This window comes from Marmota marmota, unplaced genomic scaffold, assembly GCF_001458135.2.
Source record: "Marmota marmota marmota unplaced genomic scaffold, marMar, whole genome shotgun sequence".
In the NCBI taxonomy this organism is placed as follows: Eukaryota; Metazoa; Chordata; class Mammalia; order Rodentia; family Sciuridae; genus Marmota; species Marmota marmota.
Window position 1 is genome coordinate 30,528,986 of NW_026000242.1, and position 5,043 is coordinate 30,534,028.

Genomic DNA, 5,043 nt, shown 5'->3' on the forward strand with positions numbered 1-5,043 from the left:
AGCATTGTTATTAATAGCAACACTTCACTTTCAAAATCGTCCCAATTTGGGTGATATATCATAAGGTCACCCTACTAATAAGCAATCTCTGTGACTGATTTTGGCTCAATATAAATTGATATTGGCTTCACACCAGTCATGATCAATGCAAAACTGAATTGATCATGCCATTTGCTTTGAGTGCTGCACTCATGAGGTCAAAACCATGGGTCTTACCCAAGTACTGGCTGGGAGGAGTAAATCTATCCTAAGATCCAATGATTTTATCCTAATCAGGCTAACTTTCAAAAACATTCATGGTTTTTTAAGAGAATATGTTTGCAAGTACATGCACTTCATTTGAATTATTGCCATCCATATGAATTTTGGCAAGTCATTTAACCTTTAATAGTGTCTGTATTTACATGTATGGAACTGAGATAATGAAAATTTGAGTTATAATTGAGATATGAATCCAAGCCTTTAAAAGGAAATTCAAGTGGATAAAAATCACTGAATTTGAAATCAGCAGACATCAGATAATGATGCTATTACTTTCTGGTTGTGAAACCTTGAACCATTTATTTCAACCATCACTTGCTTTAATTTCCTATGAGTAAATATAAGTTCAGAAGCTTTCTGTTTCCAGGAAGGAGCATAACAGAGATGGTAGTGGGGTAGGAAAACTATGTAATTGTTGTGGGTGTGTGGGAATACTATATGATCAAGTCATTCAAAGCAGGCTAGAGAGAGTGCTAATGCTTGGGGATGAGGATGTTCCTGTTGAAGTGGTTGCAAAAAAGTTTTTAGATGGAAGAATGAAATTTATTCTGAGACAGTGACTTTCTTGATACTAAAAGGTATTGAATTCTCAGCCTCCTAATTCTTAAGATATAAGACAAATATTTTCTTATTGTTGGCAAAGAAAATATGTAAACCTGTGTAATCACCCACTGCCACCAGTTACAAATGTGCAATTTTAAAAGGTAATTTGAGTATATTAGGTGTAGTATATGTCTACACATTTAATTTTTTTATTTTCAAAACTATGGATTTAAATTTTCTTGTAACTGAAAATTATTTGTTTCTAGGATCATATATGTGAACTAGTTAGCTTAAAACAAGGATTCAAATGAGCATTTTAACTACCAATTCCTTTAGCCTTACTCAATGTTACCCCTCAAGATGGGTCTTGGCATTATGAAATATATACTGTAAGGTCAAAATCTTGGTGCTTTGTGATTGAAGTTTTAGAGTGATAAATACACTATTACACTCTCATCTCTTTCCTCTGGAGCTTGTGAAGCCACACTTGCCAGGAAGAGTGTTGTATCCTTCTTTTAAGACTTCACCATTTTCATTCCAGAAAGTTGTGAATTCTACATCATAAGAGAGCTGGCTCTTAAACTGAGGGGAAGAAAGGTATGCCCTCTCTTTAGGTCTCTGTGGTCCTGGGGGCTGAGGGCTAAGGATGTAGCTCAGTGGTAAAACACTTGCCTAGCATGCACAAAGCCCTGGGTTTGGTTTCTAGCATCACAAAAATAATTCATCAGTTAATTAAAATAAAATAGATGGGCCTAAAGTTAATTGGTGGAGGTGCAAGAGCATTCGTGAAAATGACTTGATCCCTTCAATGAAAGATTTTCCAGAGGCTGGAGAAGAAGCCAGCCTCATGCAGGACTCTGAGCTCAGGCTTAAGCTCATGGGCTTTTGAATAGCAGTTGTATGTGAGTTTTTTTTAGTTATATTCCTATTATTTCTAAGCCATGAGTAAATCTTTTCACAAAGCAAAATGTTTTCATGCCTTCTGTGGGAAAACAGAAGGATCAGTGTACCTGATGTCATGGTGAAGTAGGAACAGAGGCAATCAGTAGAGGGAGGCATTGTACAATGAAGGAAGGTCACTGGTGGTCATGGGGGAGGCAGCTACAGAGGGACAAGAAGGGCTTCTAGGCAGAGAAGACTGGATTCCATTAGGATTTTGGTACTCACCTCCTTGCCCACAGTTTTACTTTCTTTGATCAACAAGAAGGGTGAATAAAATACAGTAGGATATTTTGAAAAATGGAGAAAGACCACATTCATCTATTTTTATTAAGTATATAAAAATTGTTTCATTGTATTATTGGTTATAAATTAGGTACAGTAATATTAATAATGAATTATACTTTGTTATATATATGTACGTGCATAAAAAATGTGTATATGATTTGATACTTTTTGTGATTTCAAGCTTCCACTGAGGGTACTAGAACTATGTCCTGTGGCTAAGGGGACCACTACAATTTTAGTTAGTACTGAGAAACTCAGAAATCGAGAGACTTTTGACAGAAGATAGAATGGAGAAGTTGGTGATATTTGTTTTATCATGTGAAGGAAATAAATTAAATAGCTTTCTAAAATATTTTAGAGATTTATAGTCACAAGATTCAATTTTTTGAAGACATTCAACTCTTAGAAAAAGAAAATGAATTTAATTTTAGGATAAAAGCTGTATGAGTTTATGGGCCATTTTTGTATGTTTTGTTCTTTGCCTTCATGACTTCACCCCTATGCCTGAGAAGGATCTGTTTAAGCAGATTTCTCAGTATTCAGGATGGATGTAAGTGGGGACTGTGCTTCTGACTCTGCCCCATTTGTTGATGTGGTCATACTGACTATACTAACTAGCAAGGGAGGTACCAAGGAAAGATCCTACACAATGAGGATAAGAGGACTTACATGGGACTATAAATGATGGTGGAATGTGATGATCATTAATATCCAAAGCACATGTATGAAGACAAAAATTGGTGTGAATATACTTTGTATACAACCAGAGATATGAAAAATTGTGGTATATATATGTAGTAAGAATTATAATGCTTTCTGCTGTCATATATAAATAAAAAAATCAAAGCTCTACATCAAACTTAAAAAAAAAAGAGGACTTACAAAAATGTCCTCTCTTCCTTACTCTCTTCTTCCATATCACTTTAATGCCAAGAAGAAGGGACAAAACACATAGTTTGACAATCTGCAGATCTCTTTTGCTACCTCAACCCTTTATCTATAAAAAAGGGATAAGACCAAAATGCCTGGTTATATCCACTGGAGATGATCCAAGACACGGTACAGTGAGCTCCTTGACTACAGGGAACTTGTTCATCCTATTCACATCTTTGTTGCCAAAGATAAACCACTTAATAAATGAATGTAAAGAATAAATGAATATATTAAATAATGCTTATCACTTTACCTTAATTTCTCCATGCAGCTGTACTGACCCCAGTCCTGGGTCTTTTCTCTGACCAGTGCATTCATCTTGGTATCTGCTTTATATTTGTTCACAATCTTAGGCATGAGAACTGCACTCTGTCGGCATCTAGGTTAAGCTATTCTGTAATGAATATCAGTCCTGAAAATGTTTTTCCTCTGGGTACTGATGAAATTACTTCTGTAAATGTTTTTCCTCTGGGTACTCATGAGATTGCCAATCGCAGGAGCACAAACTCCAGAACGCAGAGTTAGGCACATCTTACTGTAGTGTTACCAGAATGCTTACTGTAGACCAGATTTTGTGTGTGTGTGTGTATGTTTTCAAACTTCTTTAGGATATTCCTCACACTGTACACACTTAGGATAATAGCTTATTACTACTAAGAACAAAGTTGTTTTTAAACGGAAAGCATGTGTATGGTGATTTGGGAGAGGTTAGATTACCAGGCAGGTGAGAATGTTGAACTAGAGACATTTTGTATTTTTCTCAGGGCCACTTAAATGGTCAGGCAATGACCAATACTGGCTTCTTAAAAGCAAAGTAAAGTAGCTCCTTGTAAGCTAAGACATTAACACATCAGAGATGCCCTAGATCAGCAGTGTTGGTATTGCCATTGCTTGTTCCTTACTATCTTCCCTTGGGTTCTTATACTTACCAACACTTCCCATCAAGTGTATACTATGAACAAGGCTTCCCTTCATACTTTTATTATAACCAAACATTTCTCCATAATTATATAAATTGGCTGGTGGAGTTGCCCCAAACATGGAGGTTTGCTTCCTGCTGAAACTGGACAGTGCCTGGTACTAAGTAATTGCAGCACAAGCATATGTGAGGGAAAGGACTTCCATGTAAAAACGAATTTTCCATACTCTCTGCCATTAATATTATTTTAATTCTCATTTTTAAATCATTATTGTCTATTTTTTGGATATTTATAGTAAGATTAATAAAATTTATTTACTTTTATATATGCACCCCTATAGTTTCTTCTACTTATAAGTATACACTCATTATAGCATAGATATATTCTTCAGTACATAAAATCATAATGCTGTTCCATGATTTAAAATATAAAAATATGTATTGTAACTCATGTTTACACACTTACATCAACTTTTTGTTTGTTTGTTTCTTTGTTTTGGAGAGAATGTTGATAATGTTTTACTTCTTTTTTTCTTATGGTAAAATATACAGAACATAAAATTTACTAGTTTAATCATTTTTGTGTACAGTTCTCTTGCATTAAGGACATTTATGATCTGTGCAACCATACTTACTCTTCATCTCCAGAACTTTTTCATCTTCCCAAACTGAAGCTATATATCCATTAAACATGAAATCCCAGTGCTTTCCTGCCCCTAGTTCCTGAAAGCCATCACTTTACTTTATGTCTCTATGAATTTGAGCTATCTAGTTATTTCATGTAGATGGACTCATAAAAATGTTTATCTTGATAGTATAATTTTATAACTTATTGTTACCAGCTTATTTCATTTAGCATGATGTCGTTGAGGTTCATTCACATATTGTAGCATATGTCTGAATTTTCCTTCCTTTTGGAGATAAATTACATTGTATTTTATCTATATAATACATTTTGTTAATCTATTTATCCAGTGATGAACATTTGGGTTGCTTACACCTTTTGACTATTATAAATAATGCTGCTATGAACATGATTATACAAATATCTCTGAGCCTCTGCTTTCTTTCTGTTTGATATATTCCCAGAAGTGTAGCTCCTGGTTCATATGATAATTTTATATTTAATTTTCTGAGGAATCATTGTAACATTTACCACA